General features: G+C 49.5%; 1 protein-coding gene across 5 annotated transcripts in view; it reads left to right on the top strand.

Moving 5' to 3' along the window:
• The window catches only part of PC (pyruvate carboxylase), a 260,020-nt gene that overhangs the window by 188,862 nt on the left and 48,981 nt on the right, over window positions 1-22,177 (top strand). The window lies entirely within an intron of this gene.

Here is a 22,177-nt window from a genome sequence, read left to right as displayed (position 1 = left end):
TTGAAACTCCCATTGTTCTAGGCACATTTTGCGACAGGGAATTTCATTAGCGTTACCAGTTTCTGAGCCCTGGATGCAGGACTGTGCCTAAGATTTCAGATTGGAAGGAAAAGAGGACCTTTTTCTGCCTCCCTACTTTCAGCTACTCTCTGAAGACTGGAGAAGAGACCCTCTCAAGAATATTAGGGGGGTGGGCAGGGGAAGGACTAGATCGTGTGAAAAATAAACATAATATTTTAGCTGCAGTTCATTCATTTTCAGCTTTGTATTATTGTTATAAAAAAGCGCTCCTAAACATTCCATTGTTGCACCCATAACCTAGCTTTACTGTGCCATTTAGCACCTAGCTTTCATATCTCAGTTTCTAGCACTGGCTTGGATGACTTTAAGAGAGTGTTGGACAAATTAATGGAGGAGAAGGCTATCGACAGCTACTATCCATGATACCTGTGTTCCACATCCATGGCTGAAGCCAGTAATGCTTCTGAATGTCAGTTGCTGGAAACCACAGGAGGGGAAAGTGCCTCAGTCCAGCAGCAATATGAGGCTGACTAGAAGATTGGCCTACCTTCTGGAACAGTGTAAGGGGACTGTCAGGGAACTGCCATCGGAGAAGCAGGAGGTGAAAGGGCTCACAGAGGCTGAGAGAGACTATTCAGCTGAGGAGGGAACCAGCAGGGGGAGAGGAGGAGGAGTTCCAAGGGAAAGTGAGTCGGAGGGAGGGCTCAGAGACACTTCCAGCGAAAATAGTGGGGAGGTTTCAGGACCTCCCATAGGGACACCCACTCCTCGCCGGAAACTGTCACGCCGAGAGTCCAGAAGACGCGTTTCCGTTAAGGAACTTTTATGCTGGAAGAAGTTCCGTAAACGCCCACTGTCCGACACTACGAGCGACTGATGGAGCCATGCTTAAGGAGCTCCGTCACAGACAGAGGTTTGTGGACTTAGCCAAACTCTGAGGGACTAGGACTTTACGCACAAGCAGCTCACCATCCCATCACAGCAATCGGACAGTCCCTGAAAGCAGCTTGTGCAGAGAGGCATCATGAGCAACCCAGCCGGAACCGGGGGAGCAGGAGGAGCTGGAGAGGGTCCAAGCCTGGAAGAAAGGTACAGGGTGTTGGAAGTCCAGCTAGCGCTGCAAACGGCGAGGCTAGAGGAAAGGAGGGCGCAGGATGCAGAAAAGGCAAAAGGCGCCCCACTAGCAAGAAAGATGCCAAGATTGGTGCAGAAGTTTGGGGGGGACCCCAGGAACTATCAAGCCTTTAGGACAGAGATGCAGTATGCTCTCGAGCTGCAGTTTGACGACTTTCCCGACGAGGCATCGCGAGTGGCGTTTGTGGTTGGCCATCTCGAAGGGGGGGTGAGAGACTGGGTTAGACCCCTGATGGCAGGGAATAGTGAAATGCTGAAGGACACGAGGAAGTTTTTTCGCGCCATGGATTTGATGTTTTCCAGCGAGATTGAGCAGGGACTGGTGCGCAGACAGTTGATGGCTTGTAAACAGGGGAGCCGATCGGTTCGTGAGTACTGGACTGAGTTTACAATGCTGATACATAAATTGGGGTGGGACCTATCGGCGGAACCCATTCAAATGCTTTTTGAAGAGGGGCTTTCTTCGGCGGTGAAAGACGAACTTTCCCGGGCGCCCAGGGCGGAGTCTATGGACCAGCTGACCAAATCAGCGCTGACCATTGGAGCGCGTCAGGAGGCGAGAGCCTTGGAGAAGCGGGAAGGGAAAGGAGAGCGTTGGAGGGATTTCCGCATTCCAGAGATTCCGGAGCCAAATTTCCCGCCAGGAGAGCCGATGGAAATTGGAACAGCGTGCGCGCGCGCAGTTTCAAATCCCAGTGAAGGGCGGAAGAAGGAGGGGAAGAGCACCAAGAAATGTTATCTCTGCCAGCAGCCAGGTCACTTTGCCAGAGTCTGCCCGCAAAGAAAGGAATGGCAAGGGATGGCGGGAGCTGTTGGGGGGAAGGAGGAGGGAGTCCAGGAGCCAGTAAAAGCCAACGCCTGGCTGCCACCGTCAGGGCACAGCAGGCAGGCCAAGGAGCAGTAAAAGTGCCCACGCCGGAACCTCCAAGACCAGCCCTAGTGATAGAGGTGTTGCTAGAGCTGGCAAACGGACACCCACTAAAGACAAAGGCGCTATTGGACTCAGGCAGCTCCTGTAATTTTATGAGTAAGGAGTTTGCAGCTGAACACCAGATACAGATACTCCCTTTAAGTAACCCCCTGCAGGTGACCACGATCGATGGGAGGGAGCTGTTGGGAGGAGAAGTTAGCCTACAGACCGTCCCAATGGTTATGAGGGTGGCCAGGCACACCGAAAGGATAGCGTTCAATGTGGCCACCCTGGGAGGGGCTCCCGTTATTTTGGGAATGAGCTGGCTAGCGTTGCATGATCCGCTAGTGGGCTGGCATCAGAGAGTGGTCTCCTTTGGGTCAGCACATTGCCTGGAACACTGCAGAGAGGGAAAGGTGCCGGAAGGGGCAAAAGCCTTTCTAGCAGGGACGGAAGTGACGGACAAAGGGAAGGTGCCCAAACAATACGCTGACCTGAGCAAGGTCTTCAGCGAAAGGGAAGCAGATAAACTACCACCGCATAGAGCCTTTGACTGCCAAATCAACCTGGTCCCTGGAGCCCAGCTCCCCATGGGCAAGCTGTACGCCATGTCAGACAGGGAAATGCAGGAGTTAAGGGAGTTTATTGATAAAAACCTGAAGAGGGGCTTCATCAGAGAGTCCAGAGCGGTGGGGGGGAGCCCAGTGTTTTTTGTGGACAAAAAAAACCACGGATAAACCCAGACTTGTAGTGGACTACCGGGCCCTAAATGCAGTGTCAGAACCAGTGGCTTTCCCCATGCCCAGAATTGATGACATTTTGACCAGGGTGAGGAAGGGAAAGATATTCACGAAACTGGACCTGAGAGGGGCATACAACCTGATACGAATAAGGAAAGGGGATGAATGGAAAACCACCATGTTCACCCCTTTGGGGGCTTTTGAATATTTAGTTATGCCCTTCGGATTACAATCAGGCTCAGCATGTTTTCAATCGTTCATGAACCACGTCCTGGGACCTCTGCTCTACAAGAATTGCATGGCCTTCCTCGATGACGTGTTGATATATTCAGAGAATGAGGAGCAGCATGTAAAGGATGTCAGGGAAGTGCTGAGCCAACTGCAAGCAAACCAGCTGTGGGTGAAGGTGGAGAAGTGTCAGTTTCACACCAAGGAGGTGGAATTCCTGGGGTACCGCTTATCAGACAAGGGATTAGCCATGGATCCAGGCAAGGTCCAGGCGGTGCTGGAATGGAAGACACCGAAAACGAAAAAGGATGTGCAAAGGTTCTTAGGGTTTGGGAACTTTTACCGTAAGTTCATCAAGAACTTTGCCCACTTAACGGCTCCCATCACGGACTGTCTCAGCAGCAAGAAGAAATTCGTTTGGACGGCGGAGGCGGAGCAAGCATTTGAGGAATTGAAAAGGGCATTCGCTTCGGAAGAACAGCTCCTGCATGTGGATTTACAAAAACCCATGAGAGTGGAAACTGATGCCTCAGACCGGGCGGTGGGGGTGGTGCTGCTTCAGCCGGGGAAGAATAAGTCGGAGTGGAGACCGTGTGCCTTCTTTTCGCGTAAGCTGAACAAATCCGAGAGGAACTACACCGTATATGACCGAGAACTACTCGCCATTCACGAAGCGTTCCGGAGATGGAGACATTTACTAATTGGCGCACAGCATAAGGTGCAAGTGTGTACGGACCACAAGAATTTGGAGTATTGGAGAACGGCACGAGTGCTCAACCAACGACAAGTGAGGTGGGCCCAGGAGTTCTCCAAATTCCATTTTGAAATTTGCTATGTGCCAGGTCCAGAAAACATCAGAGCGGACGCTCTCTCACGCAAACCTGAATATTTGGAGGGGGCGGGAGCGCCTGAAGAGAGACATATCATCCCAGAGGACCGCTGGGTGTGTGGGGCGGCCTGGGTGGGGCAAAGGGAACTGGTAGAGGGAACGGTAAATGATGAATACGCCCAGAATAAGCTCAGAGGTTTAAGGAGAGAGGAAGAAGACCCCGGAGGTTTTGAAGAAAGAAACGGGGCATTGTATTACAAAGGGGCACTATATATACCCGAAGGGGAATTGAGGGGGAGAGTACTCAAACAGCTGCACGACAACCCCACAGCGGGGCATTTTGGGCAACACAAGACCATGTGGTTGGTGACCAGGGAATTTTGGTGGCCCAAGGTGAGGGAGGATGTACGGGAGTATGTAAGAGGGTGTGACCAATGCCAGAGAGCCAAAGGAGAAAGGCGGGCGCCGGCGGGGTTATTAGAACCGTTACCCACACCAGAACGACCGTGGGAGGCGGTATCGATAGATTTTATGACTGATCTGCCTAAATCCCAGGGGAAAGCCGCCATACTGGTCGTAGTAGACCTGTTAACTAAGATGGGTCACTTTGTAGCTTGCTCACATGCAGTCACGGTGGAAGAGACAGCGAAATTGTTTGTAGAACATATTTTTAGGCTGCATGGCGCCCCCTTGAGGGTGGTCTCCGACAGAGGGAAACAGTTCACGTCCAGGTTCTGGAGGAAACTTATGAGCTTACTGCACGTAGAGGTCAATTTTTCGACTGCCAGGCACCCTGAGACCAATGGGCAGGCGGAGAGAGCAAACGGTACCCTCCAACAATACCTGAGGTGTTATGTCAATGACAGAGAGAACGATTGGGTCGAAAAGTTGGCGCTAGCGGAATTTGCCTACAATAATGCGGAGAATGTGTCCACCGGGATGAGCCCCTTTTTGGCTAATTATGGGTGCCACCCCAGGGCGTTTCCAGGGGGAGGAGGGGAGAGATGGAGTGTCCCGGCCGCCGAACATTTTGTAGAAGAAATGGAAGCGATCCATTGTCAACTCCAACTCAACTTAGAAAGGGCCAAAGAAGAATATAAGAGGCAGGCAGACAAGAGCAGAAGGGAAGGTGAAACCATCAGGGTGGGGAGTCAGGTCTGGCTGTCAACCCAAGGGTTGCCGTTCAAGGGGGGTTGCAAGAAATTGAGACCCAAAAGATTGGGACCATTTGAGGTCATTCAACAGGTCAACCCAGTGGCTTTCAGACTCCGGTTACCGAACCACATGAAACTGCACCCAGTATTCCACAGGTCATTACTGTCACCATATAGGGGGGAAGGTGAAGGGGTCTCCACACGGGGGCCAGTCTTAGAAGAAAGGGAAAGCAGCAACCATGTGGCGGAGATCATCGACTCCAGGTGGAAGGGTAATCAGGTGGAGTATTTGGTCGCGTGGGAAGGGGAACCGGAGTCGGAAAACACCTGGGTGACGGCAGAGGAGGTCAGTGACGAGATCTTGATCGAAACGTTCCACCAAAGGTTCCCCAGGAAACCTCAGCCAGTAGCGAGGTTCCGGAGGGAGTACTTTGGCACCACCGACGATGAGGAGGAACTGGAAGGATTCAGGGAATCGGAGTTGGAAGAAGGAACAGACTCCGATGAGGAGGAGTACTTAGAAACCGGAAACAGCAACCGGTGGAGGGAAGTGTTCGAAACTTCGGAAGATGAGGGAGGTTCCTTCAGGGGTTTTGCTCCCTCGCCTCCCGCAGAGGAGGGGAGGGGAGGGGGTGAAGGGGGCCCTGGAGGGGAGGTGGATGTCAGGGAACTGCCATCGGAGAAGCAGGAGGTGAAAGGGCTCACAGAGGCTGAGAGAGACTATTCAGCTGAGGAGGGAACCAGCAGGGGGAGAGGAGGAGGAGTTCCAAGGGAAAGTGAGTCGGAGGGAGGGCTCAGAGACACTTCCAGCGAAAATAGTGGGGAGGTTTCAGGACCTCCCATAGGGACACCCACTCCTCGCCGGAAACTGTCACGCCGAGAGTCCAGAAGACGCGTTTCCGTTAAGGAACTTTTATGCTGGAAGAAGTTCCGTAAACGCCCACTGTCCGATTCAACGAGCGACTGATGGAGCCATGCTTAAGGAGCTCCGTCACAGACAGAGGTTTGTGGACTTAGCCAAACTCTGAGGGACTAGGACTTTACGCACAAGCAGCTCACCATCCCATCACAGGGACCTTTCCCAACCTGGTGCCCTTCAGATGTTTGGGACTCCAACTCCCATTGGCACCACCCAGCATAGCCATGCTGGCTGTGGCTGATGGGAGTTGTGGTCCAAAGCAAATTCCCCAAGTTTGGGGAATGCTACCATAAAGATGGCAAAAATACCTTTGCCGCTCTTGGAGTCCTCTGATTCTAGATCTGTATTGTAAGGCCTTTTCAAACTAAGCTAAATTAGTCTCTTATATACAGTGGATGCTCGGGTTGCAAATGTGATCCGTGCAGGATGCATGTTCATAACCCGCAGCTTTCACAACCCACAGCGGCGCATGTGCGCACGTGCAGGTTGCGATTCGGCGCTTATGTGCAAAGTGCGGTTTAGCGATTCGGCGAATGCGCGACCGCCGAAACCTGGAAGTAACCCGGTCCGTGACCCAAAAAAACGCAGCCTGAAGCGTCTGTAACCTGAGGTATAACTGTATTTCTGTTTCAAACTTTCCTAAGTGAATGAGCCCAGGACTTGGAAGTAAGATGGAGTTCAGGAGACATTTGGGTGTGCTTGGGGCTGGGGGGGAGCAGACAGTGACGCTCAAGAGAGATCTGCCTTAATTCAGTGTTTCTCCTGTGCGTTTCTCCTGCCCGTCTTGAGGTGCGTGGGAGGAGAGACTGTCGTCTCCCCAGAAGACGGGAGAGCAGCACACCGCTGTCACAATGGGACAATGATGACGGATGATTGGGAACATAGAATGGGATTGCCCAGATATGAAAACATATTGGCACAGCAGGAAGCCATAATTTAGTGCTAATTGGCCAGACGGTCCTAGCCAACTGCGCCTCAATGATGATCGATGGTGCCTCGTTAGCATAAAGGGGGGCATGCAAATGGCGCAACCACAGGATGCACCTGACAGAGATCAGGGAATAAACAACGGGTTGCCACCTTTTGCCCCTGGCCTTTGCAGTTGAAACTTTCTCCTACTTTTTATCTCTGTGCCACATTTTCTGAGTGTCCGGCTGCTCATAAAAGCACAGGAGTAGGGGTGGGAGCAAGAGAGCAACACATGGCAACTTTCCGACATTCTCAAATGTTTCTCCACAGGGAACATTCCCAACTCTGCCATATAAGTTGTGAGCGTGTTGCAGAGGATGTGGGGGCTTCATGCGAGTTTGCTCGATCAGATCATTTGACTTGCTTTGGCCAAGCCACTCAGGCATCTCTGTTGCCCTGGGCAACAACAAACACCTCCAGTAACTCACCTCTGGTGTTTTACTGAAGAAGACGAAGGACGGTGAGCAGGGAAAGCTGCTGCTAACTCAGGTGGCCTTAAAAGAAAACGGTTGGGTGATTCTGCAGAGAGGAAGCTCTGTCGATAAATAGAACCTCCATGTTCAGAAGCACTCTGAACCTCTGAACACTGGGGCCCTGGAGAGAGACAGGCATCGGCTTTTTTTCCACACCTGGCTAGTAAGCCTTCCAGAGGCACCTGGCTGGCGACTGAGAAGACAAACTGAAGCTCTGATCCCGTAATAAAGGGCTTGCGTACTTATGACTATATTCTAAGCCTCACTTTTCCCTCCTGTTTTGGGGCCCGGTGCTTCCTCTGCCCACCTGCCCTGCACAGTGCTAACTATTTTGCACATAAGTGATGTTCCTGTCACTGTTCTGGTGACATATGGGAAAATCTGACATCGCTGGATATTTATTTATGAAAATATTTATAGGCCTCTATTCACATACAAAGATCAGAGCAGTTTACATCAAGTGTACATAAAAACATACAGTAAAAACCATAAAAAAAGTTAAAATCAGAAACCAGCCAACCATTGTGGAAAGATGCATTCTTGATTGTTTGCATAAGCCTAACAGAATAGAAAAGTTTTCAGCGGGCGTTCGTTCATTCGCTTCATAAAATTTATACACCACTTGATTGTAAAAAAAACCCAACCTCTAAGCTGTTTACAAAAAGATTTTTTAAAAGTTGGCCACCATTATTAATGTATTTGTATCAGCCAAGAAATATCCCAGATAGCATTCCAGTGTCCTTCCAGGGTGCTTCCTCACAAGAGGTCAAAGTAGCGTATTATGTTCCTCTCTACAAAGATTGCATTAAAAAAGGACGTCCAAAGTTTTGACTCCTTCATCTCTGCAGGGACACAGATGATCCTCATATGTGGCACCTTCCAGTATTGTGGAAGGGAGACTCTTAAATCTGGCCCTAGAAAAGAGATAGCAGAACTTGAGGATATTATCTAGAATATCTAGGAAACTAAAAAGTTAAACCAAAATATATCAGAGAGCAAGTTCTACAGCCTTTTGATAAAGAATATTGGCAATCAATAGCCTTGATCCGTTGTTCTGAAACAAATTATGCAGAAGAATTCTATTGTGTGCAGAGAAAAGTCCATAGAGAAGCCTAATGCACACGGTATAATAGAATCATAAAACTGTGCAGTTGGATAATCTCATCCAACTCCCTGAAATGCAGGAATCATGCCTAAAGAATTTCTGATAGATGGCCATCCAACCTCTGCTTAAAAACCTCCAGTGGAGGAGAGTCCGCCACTTTCCAACTGCTCTCACTGCCAGACGTTCCTCCTAACATTTAGTCAGAACATTATTTCCCATCACTTGAATCCATTTGGGTCCTACTCTCCAGAGCAGCAGGAAACGAGCTTGCTCCATGTGACGCCCTTCAGGTGTTCGAGGACAGCTATCATATCACCTCTCAGTCTCCTCTTCTCCAGGCTAAACATCCCCAACTCCCTAAGCCATTCCTCATAAGGGTTTGTCTCCAGATGCGTTATAATAAGACCTTTAAACCTGGGGCTGATTAAAACATCTTTTTGTAAGAAATAAATATAATCTGGGAATGGCAAAGGTTGATCTAGGTGAGGGAAAGAGCGCTGTCGCCTTCCCCTCCGCCCCCAAAAGAAATGGCGCCACTGTAATAGTTCATATATTTTATTAGCTGCAGTCTTTCTCTCCCTTTCTCTATAGGCTGTCCTCCGTAATTACCTGTCCTGCCTCTGAAGGAGCCACTCCACACAGCCTCCTCTTTGTGTAATACAATAATTCCAAGCCATTCTTGTCCTCACTCTCTGAGCTTAATTTCCAATCATCTTTGCCCCTTGTCTCTGCGCAGTGCTTGCCTTGAGAAGGGGCGGGAGGAATTGATGGATGATGGCGGGGTGGGAGGGAGAGGAAGAAGGCGCTTAAAGGCTGCTTAGCGCTAACAAAGCATCTTCCACCCGCAGCCAGTCATTTCAGTGGTGCTTTTGTGCTGGTTTTGTCAAAGGGCTTCAGCTCAGAGGTAGATCATCTGCTGGGCAGGCAGAAGTTCCCCTGTGGCATCTCAGGTAAGGCTTAGAGGGACCACACCTGTCTGAAACCCTGAAGAGCTGCTGCCAGCCAGTGTAGACATTACCATGCTGGATGCACCAAAGGTCTGACTCGATGTGAGGCAGCTCCCAATTTCAGGCCTCTATCCAGAACCATGAGGACTAGAAACCTCCTTTGTTTTCAGGGAAATAAATGTGGAAGGTCCCAGGTTTGATCTCCAACTTCTCCAGGCAGGGATGAAAGCCACAGCTAGTCAGCAGTTTCCTATACAATCGTACCTTGGTTGTCGAACGGAATTCATTCCAGAAGTCTGTTCGACTTCCAAAAATGTTTGACAACCAAGGCGGGGCTTCTGATTGGCTGCAGGAGCTTCCTGTGCTCAATCAGAAGCCGCAGAAGCCGCGTTGGGTGTTCGGCTTCCAAAGAACGTTCACAAACCAGAACACTCACTTCTGGGTTTGTGGTGTTCGGGAGCCAAAACGTTCGACTCACAAGGCATTCAGGAGCCAAGGTATTCCTATTTAAGTAAGTCCTGAATCTCAGTGATAGAGCACTGCTTTACATGCCGAAGGTCCCAGGTTCGATCCTTGGTGTTTCCAGGCAGGGGGAGTCCACTCCTGAAACCTTGGACAGCTGTTGCCTGTCAGCAGAGACAAGGCTGAGCTAGACGGAGCAAGGCTCTGACCCAGTGTAATGCAACTTACTCTGCTCCTGCTGCTTTTAATGTTTCCTAATGTTTTTATATTTCTGCACACCTCCCTAATGGTTTATGTAAATGGTTTTATGAATAAAAAGACAGACAACCTATGGCCCTTGAATGCCAACCCTAAGCAGCCCTCCCCATTCCCCCCCTCCCCCCCAAAAAACAAGCTAAGGCACCGATTCTTAAACAGTCGATCAGTTTGTGTAATTCAGGGGTGCCTAGAATTCAGTCAATCACAGCACACAAAACAATACAAATCGTTAGGTTTGTCACCACTTTTATCTGTTCTTCTTCCTAGGCCTTTAACAGATATTCAGCATGGGAGGAGAGTCAGTGTAGTGTAGAGGTTGGAGTGTCGGACTAGGACCAGGGAGAATCCAGGGTTGGAATCCCCACTTGGCCATCCTGAAGCTCACAGGGTGACCTTGAGCCAGTCACCATCCCTCTCAGCCTAGCCTTCCTAAGAAGATGCTTGTTGTGGAGATTAATTGAGGAGCAGGGAGAACCATGTAGCTCCTTGAGCTCCTTGGAGAGAGAGAAACATAGAGATATAAATGCAATAAATAAAAAAACAAGGATTTCCTGTAAGTAAGATGGAGGGGAGTCTCAAATCATTTCAGGAAGGGGATGGTGTGGGTTGCTGTGCTCTGGATCTGTGGCTGAACAGCGACTTGGACTCTCCCCTGCCACTTTTCTGGTCCATCACCAGAGCACATTGTCCACCCTTCTAGTTGCAGTCCAGATCAGTTGCACCTCCCTGCCAAAAAATGTGATTTAAAAGCTCCTTATTCAGTCATTAATTAGGCCAGACAAACAGACTGGGAGATGCATATTAATGTTTCATCTGGCCAAATTTCCCCCACTTTTGAAATCCCAAATGAAGAGTAGAGCAGCTGCCTTGGCTGACATCCATCTTCAGCAGGAAGTTAATGCCCTTGTGTGATAATTGTGTGAGGTGAGGGGGGAGAGTACACTCTCTCCACCTGAGGTTGGTTCTCTCTTTAAACTTTTGACCAGCTTCTGTATCTAGCAGAATTGAGCAGTAAAAGATTTCCCGGGGCTGCCTCCCTTTCAGTTGGCAGGAATTTTGATTCTTGCCTAAGTTACTAGGTACGTGGATCTACCTCTGCTGTGGGATGCTGGGACAAGAGTCTTTTTGTAAGGACCCCTTTTTACAAGGATCCTCCACCCCCCACCCCCTGAACAAAAGGCTAAAAGGCTGGAGCTTCTTGCAAACCTTAGGTTGTCCATCTGTCTGGGGCATTTCTTGTATATTCCAAATCATAAGCAATGTCAGGAAATCCAATATCGGGGGGGGGGGGAATACAACCACAGCATTATTTATTTCATTGTCTCTGTTTTTCTCTTCTCCTCCCCCCACCAAACCCCCTCCTCCAAATTACAGAGCAAATGCTGAACTCGTATATTAAGAATGTCAGAAGAGCCTGCTGGATCAGGCCAGTGGCTCACCTAGTCCAGCATCCTGTTCTCACAGGGGCCAACCAACCAGGTGCTCCAATGGGAAACCCACAAGCAGGAGCCAAACACAAGAGCCCTTCCTCCACCCCTGTATTTTCCAGCAACTGGTATTTAGACCCAGCATAGCCATTGGGGCTAGTAGCCAGTGATAGCCATTGGTCTTGTTTTTGCTAAGTCTATATACATAATAAATGAAAACACTTTTCTAGAAATTCATCCACAAAGTATAAGTTATATAAGCCTTTAATTTGGGTTGCAGTCTTGTCCATTCATAGAAGTCCCCGTGTTTTATCAAACCTACCCCAAACTGGAGAAAGGTGCTTGGCTTTACGTCTACCCACTCCTTGCAATATAGCTGCTCCTAACAATAATATTGGATCCCTTCTCATTCTTGTTGTGGCTTCCATATCTGAACATCCTGGTAAGGCCCCAGCAGGCTCAAAATGGGAATACTGTATATAGCCCAAGATCTATATGATATGTTCAGACCATAGACAGGTCGGCTGAAATCTCCTGGTAGATTTCCATGTGGTTTGCAATCGACTGGCAGAGATTTGGACTCTCAGAAAGAACAACCACAAAATTGCTTCCTGCACCTAAAATAGGCTGTCGAAATGGGATTTAACAAGAGTGGGCTTTTGTGTGAAAGAACTGTGGGCTGAGCTCTGTTCAGTAGTAGTTCTCGCAGCAAATCCTTAATGCTCCAAATGTGCTGTCTTTTAATTCTAACTGCATGGTTTTTTTGCACCTGGCAAAAATCAGACAACATCTGATTGGCAGATCTTGAGGTTCTCGTAAAATACAAAATTAGATCTGTCGAGTGTGAAGTTCGCCCACTCTTGCATTAGATTATCTGTGCCCAGCATTTTCTGATTGGTGGGCTTCTCTGGATTTTGCAGTGTGCTTCTCCAGCCAAGCATTTTGCATAAAAATGCACATACCAGGGCAAAGTGTGCATAAAAGTGCATATATTGGTGAAAATAATGTACAATAATGCGTTACATTAGGGACATTTTCTTTCCAAGAATGTGTATATTGGGCAAAATTACATCCAAAAATGTGGACATTTGGAGAAATTCACACTATAATGCTGATGAATTTTCAGGAGGCCTCTGGTCGGCAGTTTGTGTGTTTTTAGTGGTGTTGCTTTTTTGAAATGCAAACTGATGTGGTGAACTTCAAACTGGAAAAATGGCAGACTGAGAGAAATTGAAATTGACAGCTTTCCCCCTTCCTAGCTGGTCTCACAAGCTCCAGATTTCCTCCAGCGATGCTCTGAACATCCTTTATTTATATTGCATCTCATGGGCTGAGGCTTCTGCTGGGGCCAAGAAGAGCCCAAGGAAGAAGATCAGAGACAGTCAGAAGCAGCATGCCAAATGATGCAAGAGTTGGTTTAGAGCAATCTCCTTCACTTACTTCTCCACTTCAGACAATCTCTCTGTTTTGGTCAATTGACTCCTCCCAACAAAGCGGGGGCAATGTCTATTTCTGTGGGTGAGGGGTACATGCGGGAGTAGCTGTCTTTCAGTTAATTAGCTCATGCCAAAAGCACTTTATCACCCCACAGTAGAGTTTGTCTTGTGTATTTCCCCATTACATTTATGGAGCTCAGCTTGGTATGTTTTTTTGATGCATGGAGGGAAGAGGTTGACAACAATGCAGCAGTGCCTATGTATCTATGTTGATGTGGCCTCCTCCATGACTGAATCCCAGGGCAATTCCTACACACACACACACACAGAGAGAGAGAGAGAGAGAGAGAGAGAGAGAGAGAGAGAGTACTCAAAGCCTTTTGTTTCTTAAGAAAATAAGAAGTGCCTGCTGGGTTAGGCTAATGGCCACCTAGTCCAGCCTCCTGTTCTTACAGCGGCCAACCAGATCCCATTAGGGGAGATCTTCAACCAGGACCAGAGCCCAAGAGCCCTCTCCCCTCCTATGGTTTCCAGCAACTGGTATTCAGAAGCATTACTGCCTCCTCCAACTGTGGAGGCAAAGCACAGCCACTGATAGTTTTCTCCATGAATTTGTCTAATCATCTTTTTAAAGTTACCTAGGTTGGCGGCCACTGCTGCCTCTTGTGGGAATGAGTTCCGTAGGTTAACTCTGCGCTGCAGGAATAAGTGCTTTCTTTGATCTGTCCTGAATATCTTCCAACATTCAGCTTCGTTGTGTCGTGAGAGAGGGAGAATAAATTTTCTCTATCCACTTTTTCCATGCAATGGATAGTTTTATAAACTTCTACCATGTCTCCTCTTACTCAACTTTTCTCCGTACTTAAAAGTCCCAAATGCTGCCTTTCCTCATAGGAGTAGTCGCTCCAACCCCTTGACTGTTTTGGTTTCCCTTTTCTGAACCTTTTCCAACTCTACAGTATCGTCTTTGCAGGGAGGCAACCAGAACTGTCTGCAGTATCCCAATTGCAGTTGAACCATGAATTTGTATGACAGCATTTGTACGATCTGTTTTTCCCATCACAGCCCGTTCTCCAAACCTTCAATCCTAAGATTTGATATCTTCTTCCCAAGTTAATCCGAGCTCCATGGCAGACACTGCTGTCAATGCCACTGTGTTTAATTGCTCCCTGTGGCTATGAAGTGTGACTTCATAAGAGATCTTGCATCTTGGGAAATGCCTGGCTCTGTCTTGCTTTGATCTCCTCTTGGAGGTTTCGTGTGTCCCCCTTCACTGTCACCTCCTCCAACCCTGCGTTTTCCCTTCCACTGTTACAACCCAGTTTGGAGATGAAACTGGATAGAGTGAACTTTGAATAACAGCCTCTCCGTATGTGTGTGTGAGAGAGAGAGGAGAGAGAGACTTGATCAAACCCGAGACACACAGCATGGAGTGCTTCCTTTGCAAAAGGGAATGCAAGGATACTGGGATTAACAACCAGAGCACAACCCGGGGTCTTCTTTTGCAAGGGAATATGTAGACAAATAACTAGACTAAAAATGAAAGCAGAGAGCTTTACTGTATTACCTAATCAAGTATAGCACAGCCCTGGAAAGGGGGAAATAGAATTGCCGCTCTTTGAAACAGTGTCACGGGCAAGAGAGCCTCAGTGCCACATTTGCACCTGTCTCCGGTTCTACCAATTTGCTGTTGGCATTTTTAGCCAAGTAAACAGGTCACTGGGATGGACCCTCTGAAGAATGGGGATGTAACCTGAACTGGAATGAAAAAGGCTTTAGTGCAATGGTTCCCAAAGTGGACAGTATTTTGAAAGTATAAACGACTATCAGGCTTTGAAAAACTGAATTAATTCAACAAAACAGTTTTAACCAGATTTTGAAAAGGTGTGCAATTAATTATTACTGTTTTGAATTTCATTGTGTTGTCATCTTGCTTAGTGGGTTGTGCAGACCGCTATTCTGAACAATTCTTTTTACAGGGCCAGCGGGAGGGGGGCACTGAGGATGAGTTTATGCAACCAAGGGAGCAGTAATCCCAGAAAGTCTGGGAACCACTGATTTAGTGCAAGGGTGGGGTGCGCGGAAATCCCAGAGGGAGGTCAGTTTTGCAACAGGCAAAATGGACACCATCCTCTTGTGTGAACTTCATTCATCTTGCCGTGGGGGGTGGGGGCTGTGTGTGCTTCCTTCCTGCCCCATCCCAGAAAGGGTGTCTTTTATCTCACAGCTGTCGATGGAGGCAAATCTTCCCTTCCCTTGCGATCTGATGAAAGTTCAGGTCTCCAACAAACACAACCCCCTTTGAAGGTGTGGGGAGGGGAGCAGACCCGAGGAACAGTGCCTTTAAAATATATATATCTCTTTCTGCAGATAAAAGGCCTTTCTCGTTGAGCGCCAAAGCCACAGAGATTACCATGAGCTCCTCAGGGGTCTCAGGAGCTGTCTTAGCTGGAAGCTGATGGACCCATAATAATGACCCAGAGCACAGCAGGCTGCCGATCTCTCTGGTACATGCATTGTGCCCATATCCCCCCGCAACTTCCCATGAATTTATTTATTTTTAATCGAAACATTATTTTTGCAATGATTTCAAGGCAGTTTACAAAAGGTGTTTTCTTTAAAAAATAACAACAGACAACCAATCCAAGGCCAAGTTCATAGAATCATAGAGTTGGAAGGAACCCCATGGGTCATCTAGTCCAACCCCCTTAATAGTTTAACCCCTATTAATCTGCTGTGTCCCATCCCACTTATTTCCATTTGATGCTCAAACACTCATAGAAGTTCCTTTGAAAGTGTGGAGGTCCTTAACCCACCAACTACCCCTTTACATTTTCTTCCTCTCTTCGGACAACAGGCATTTTGTGCTGATATCCTGTCTAATGCTACATAAGAACATCAATCCAACATCCTGTTCTCACAGTGGCCAGATACCCCTAAGAACCTAGGAACCTGCATAGATTTTGCCTCTGGATCTGAAGATTCCATAGGAACACAGGAAGAACCTGCTGGATCAAGCCAAAGGCCCATCTCTCACAGGGGCCAAGTAGATGCATGTGGGAAACCTGCAAGCAGGATCTGAGCACAAGAGCATCTCTCTCCTCCTTTGGCTTCCAGCAACCGGCATTCAGAAGCATTGCTGCCTCTGGCCATGGAAGCAGAGCAGAGCCACCCAGGGCTAGTAGCCATCATTATTAGGATTACAGTTAATTTATTAATCGCCTTCCAAAGCACTGCCTCAGTAGCACCTAGCAGCCAACAGATCACATAGTCATCGGGTATGTTTCCTGTCGTGTCGGGATATGCTTCTTCCCCCACCCCCAATCTGCCACTTTCCAAATTTGTACCAGGGTGAGCGGGGAGAGGTGACTACATGTCAAAGTCTGGCCAAGCACATCTGCCTGCCCTCGGGTTCCTCTCCGCCAGCCGGGCTGCCTCCCCGCAGCCTGTTGAGGCAAAGCGGATACGACAGCGATCGGTAACCATCGGGTCGGCGTGGCTGACGGCATCCGTGGTAGTAGTTGACTGTCGGGAAGAGTTAGGGTCAAAGCGGGGGGGGGGATGGGGGGAAGGGAAAGAGGAAAGGGCTTGTTCGGCTCCAGATGCATCAGAGCATTGCATCCAACTGCAGAGGAGGAGGGAGGAGAGGACTGTCTCCTCCCCCCCCAACCCCAGCTTTCCTCCTCCTCCCCACTTCACGGTGGTGGGGCTGCAGTGGAAGCAAAGGTCCTGCGGTCACCATGGGGCAGAACTGGAAGGATACCACCACCTCCCAGACCACATGTCTGAGAGCTGTCAGGACACATCTCCATCAGAAAGTGCACAGCTGGGAGGGCAGCGAGAGATACCTTCCCCTTAAAGTTAGCGGGAGGGCTGCATGTTTTCGTTGGGAAGCATCTGCTTAAAGCCCTTGGCCCAATTTTAGGCAGCTGCATCCAGGGGGTGGGAGAAGGAAGCTGGGTGGGGCGCTGAGAAGAGCTGTTTTGTCGTTGCCACAACCTGACCCCTGCCTGGCAGGGAAGGGCACTGCAGGTCTCCATGTGTGGTCAGTGTTCGTCTGTAGGGGCAGCAGAAGCCCTTGGGGACAAGCTTCTGCTCAGCAGTCGAGCATCTGCTTTGCGTGCAGAAGGTCACGGAGTTCAACCCCATGTATGTTTCCTGCCTGAAGCCCTAGAGATCTGCTGCCAGTCTGTGCAGACAACACTGGGCTAGAGGGAAGGCAGCTTCCTCTAACAGGGGATATGGAACTGAATTCTTCCCTCCTCTGTAAGGCAGGGGTTGCCAACATGGTGACCTCCAGGAGCTGTTTGTTTATTATTATTTATTGCAGTTATATCCCACCTTCCTCTGCCCCAAGGAATTCAAGGTGGTATACAAGGTTCTCCCCAGCTCCCCATTTAAGCCCCACAACGACCATGTAGGTTAGGCTGAGAGGCCGTGACTGGCCTGAAGCACCAAGTGAGCTTTGTGGCCGAGTGAAAACTTGGTCAGGTCTCCCAGATCTTCATCCAACATGCTAGCCACCACGTCACTATTGGGCTCCCAGCTTCCACTAGCCCTAGCCAGGAATAGTGATGATCATGATGAATGGGGGTCCAGCAATATCTAAAGGGTACCGTGTTGGCTACCCCGGTCTAGGCTGGATGATGAGAAGTGGTGGGAGGCTCCGGCCAGAGAACCCCCTAGGGAAGCCTCAGAAGAGGAAGGCTCAGAGCCAGGGGAGTGGTGGTAGGACACAGAATACAGGTCAGAGGATGGAGGGGAGGCAGAATGGTTCAAGCAACAGGCTTGAGTGAGAGAGGCAGAAAGCGCTGCAGGAGGACAGGCAGCTGAGGATAGGGTGGGGGCTGAGACTGCAACAGATTCACAGGAGCCTGCCGATCCTGCTGTATTCAGCTCCCCTCCTTCCTTGTCTCCAAGGGCTCAGAGAGTTTTGCATGTAGCAGAGCAACAAGCTCAGAGATCACAGGGGACCCTTCCCCAACGGAATTTAGGGCTGCAGGGAAAACAGCCGGATGAGGAAGAGATGTAGGGGGAGTTGAGAAGCCCAGTTCGTCAATTCTGGCAGCTGCTTTACTGGGGCCAGTCTCGCCGTTGGCTTCTCTGTGTGTATTCTGCTTCCTTGGATAAAGAATGAACTTCACTGCTCATCTCTGAGTCTCCGTGCTGACCTGCAGCTGAACCAGCCCTGACAACCTGCCTGGTTGGGGCTACTTTGCACACCCATGTGGTGCCAAACCTCACTCAACAGTGGAGTTGTTGAGTGTGCTGGAGAGGGGTTGAACCCCTGGTCTGTTGCAATGGGAGCCACATAACCCTGCCCTGATTTTTTTAAAAAAAATGATTTTATTTCATTTTGGCTTGGCTTGGGAGGCTCTTAATATATGCATATAAATTTGCATATGCAAACGGGGCCTTGGCCCCCAGACTGACAGTCTTGATCAACAGAAAGCTGCAGTCGACCCCAGGCTCCCTGACAAATGTCACTGTGGTAGACCCCAAAGTTTTGCAATGCTGTCTTTGTACCATTCGCTCTCTTCCTTCATGGCTCCAGCACCTTTGCCTGACCTTAATAGCCTTGCCAACCATCTCCACAGCTGGAGGGAGAAATGCTTCAGAATACCAGTTGCTAAAAATTGCAGGAGGAGAGAGAGCTCTGGTGCTTGTGTCCTGCTTTCAGGTTTCCCACAAGCGCATGGTTGGCCAGGTGGTGTAGTTGTTTGAGAGTTGGACTAGGATGTGGGAGACCAGGGTTCGAATCTCCACTCAGCCATGAAGCTCACTGGGTGACCTCAGGCCAGTCACTGTTTCTCAGCCTAACCTGCCTCACAGGGGTGTTGTGAGGATAAAATGGGGAGAACTGTGTCACCTTGAGTGGAATATAAATGTGATGACGTGCTTCTGTGTATTTTACAAATTAGGGCTGGGCCTTTCTGCCCATCCCTTGCTCCTCAGGGCAAAGGGAGCAGGAGGGAAACTGGTCCTAATCGCCTCCCGTTATGATTGTATTGCCTGCCTGCCTGCCTGCCTGCCTGGTAGGCAGAGAGCTTGGTGTGTTTTAGAGGCGGGGTGAGGCTAATTGGGATTTTATTGGGCACGAGGACAAGATCTATTGCTTGTATTAATTATTCAAGGGCAGCCTTGCCTTTTACCCGCACATGATGCTTAAAATAGATTGCCAAGCTGTGGAGGAGCAAGCCAGAGGGATGCAAGTGCGGGGGAGGGGGGTGGATCCTGGGAATTGCAGGCCGGCCAATAGGATCCAGCCTTTTGCCATTGCACACCCCACGCCCCTCTTCCCAGCCAAGGCAGCAGCCTAAGTGGGGGGTGCTGTTTGTACATGTACGAGAATTTACAGTTCAGAGCACCATGTGGCAGAAGGATCCTGACAGCGAGGGCTGAGGTGGGACACAATTGCCCAGTTTGTGCCACTTCCGCACGTAGGTCTGCCCAAAATTAATCTATCATCATCATCATCCCACCTTTTTCCTTCCAAGCTGCTGATTCTGTGGAGGTGTACAGGCTCTCCATCTCATTTAATCCCCACAACAACCCTGTGGGGTAGGTTAGGCTGAGAGAGGTGAGCTTCATAGCCGAGTGGGGGGATTTGAACCCTGGTCACCCCGGTCCTCTTCCAACACTCTTAACCACTACACCACAATCTGGTTTGTTCTATTTTAAAAGCTTTGGCATTTTCATCCCTAAGAGACATGGCGTTCCCCAGATACGCTCATGCACTCCATTTGGGCCAATGGCTGTGGGAGAGATGCACGATCCTGCCTTTGGGCCCGGGAGTAGGGTATCCACACACACATCCAGCTCTGTTTTCCTTGGTGCTCAGCACCTCGCTGAATTTGCATGTTCAGCTCTGTGAGAGAGCCTGGAAGGCTAGTAACTAGCTGAACGGAGAAAGGAGGGTTGTGCCTTGTCATGTGGGATCAGAATCAATCTTCTGCCACACACATTAAGGACTTCTCAGGCTGCTCTGCCTGCAGCAGCCTTCTGGGGCAGCCCCGCTCTCTCTTTCCCCAGGCGCCTGTGGGGATCCCCAGACCGTGTGTTTGATGGAGAGCTGGGGGAAGCCAGCTTTGTGCAGCCGGGAGCTGGTTCTTTGCAGTGGGAATAGGCAGGCCAGGAACGCTTGCGCTGGACACTTGGCCAACAGCAGTCAAAAAGACTTTCTCCTGTGTCTTTAGCATCCATACCTTCAGGCAGAAATTCCAAAGGTGCAGCCTGCTCCAACTCTGTATCTCCAGCTGGGGTGGGCAGGGGCAGTTGTACCTGTAGGGAAGCAAGAAGGACTTAGAATAACCTCTTCCCCTCCCTCCCCCTTACATTGTTGAGGCCTAGCCCCTTTACCCTTTACCTCCCGCTCTAATGAAGCTTAACTAGCCTTTGACCAACCAGATGTTCTAGACTACAACATCCATCAGCACCTGCCAGCACAGCCATACTTGTTGGAGCTGCATTCCAGAACCACTGCACTGCCTGGGCCTGATGGGAGTTGTAGTCCAGAACATCTAGAGGGCGCTAGGTTGATGGAGACTAGTGTAAAGCAAAAGCATTCATGGCCCTTCCTTGCCATCCTTCAGGTTGCCCTTCAAATGGGAGCAAAGACCAGCCTCGTCCTCCTTTCTTCCTTTTTCTTTTGAAACATTTCAGCACAATATACCCTGGTGGCACAGTATGAATACTACATCATGACAACATTAAAGAATAGAATTCACATTGCATTGTGACAAAGTAAATTCTGTGGATCATTGAACAGTAAGCTTGAAGTCTTTACATATAAGTGGGGCTAGTTGCTGCCTTTTCTCCTGCCTTGTCTTTAGCCAGGGTTGTTAGCGGTGGGATACGCCTTCAGATTCATGGAGGAGAGGGCTATTGATGGCTACTAGCCATGAGGCTGTTCTTCCTCCACAGATGCAGGCAGCAATGCTTCTGGTTACCAGTGGCTTCAAAGCACAGGAGGGGAGAGTGCTCTTGTCTCCAGTCCTGCTTGCCCATTTCCCATCGGCATCTGGTTGGCAACTGATGCTGGACTGGATGGGTCATTGCCCTAACCCAACAGGCTCATCATACATACTTACGTATTAACATATCAGTGGGGCTGGTTCCTACCTTTTCTGCAGCCCATCTCCACCTGTGCTGTCAGAGGTGGGAAAGGCCTTCCTTCCAGTGAACTAGCTTGCAGCCATGGGGTGCAGCCTGTTGACACTTTTCACACACACCCTCCTCACCACCACTTTCCCCAGTCCAGTGATTACTGAACCTAAAAAGCTATCTCAAAACCAATCTCCTTTCTGGCTGTTTTTCCAGATGATGCTATCGGGAAATTACATCTTTCCTCCTTCTCCTCTCTTCCCACCACCCTAAATGAGAAACCAGCAGTCCCAGCCCTGTGTACCTAAGCCAATTTTGCTCTGAACCCCCCTTGCAGGGCCATATCACAGCCACACTGAGCGCAACCACCCCCAGCTCTTGAGTTTTCCCTCCTCGTTCAAAGACTGAACTGGCCCTGCAGGGAAACGGAGCCAGTGAGTCCACATGTCAAGGGAGCCAGAAGCTGCTGCTGCTGCTGCTGCGGTCTTTCAGCAGTGCTAGGAAACCGCTGGAGCAGGGAAAAGGGTAGCCGAGGTCTCAGCCGCCAGGAGTCATGCGGCTGCTGCAGAATTCCGGTCTCTCTTTCAGGGTTGATGTAGGGGTTGTCTTTTGGCAACCTGACATAGTCAAACAATCAAGCAAGTACAGGCATGGACAGCAAAGCTCCCAGGGGTGGGAATTTGGGCTTTTGCCTATGTTACTCTGTATTGCACCGTGCACATCAGAGCCACAAAATGGCCTGGGCCAGGCTGCCTGTTCAGGATTCCCACCCCCATCCACACACACTCAGGGTGTCACCCCTCCACCACCCGAATTTTGGCGGGAGGGACTATGTGACATCTATGCTGTGGGATGCTGGGGTCCATGTGGGGGAGGAGTATTTTTGTCAGGACCAATTTTTATGAGGATCCCCTCCCCCCAAAAAAGATTTCTGGTTGTTGAGAATCCTGCATTGCAGGGGGTTGGACTAGATGACCCTCAGGGTCCCCTCCAACTCTACGATGCTATGTTAGGCTGGGCCTCCTTACAAAGCTTAGGCTGTCCATCTGCCAGGGTGGGTAG

The sequence above is a fragment of the Podarcis raffonei genome, chromosome 16 (genome assembly GCF_027172205.1).
Source record: "Podarcis raffonei isolate rPodRaf1 chromosome 16, rPodRaf1.pri, whole genome shotgun sequence".
Classification (NCBI taxonomy): domain Eukaryota; kingdom Metazoa; phylum Chordata; class Lepidosauria; order Squamata; family Lacertidae; genus Podarcis; species Podarcis raffonei.
The sequence above is the reverse complement of the archived record's forward strand: the minus strand, read 5'-3'. Positions and strand labels throughout refer to the sequence as shown.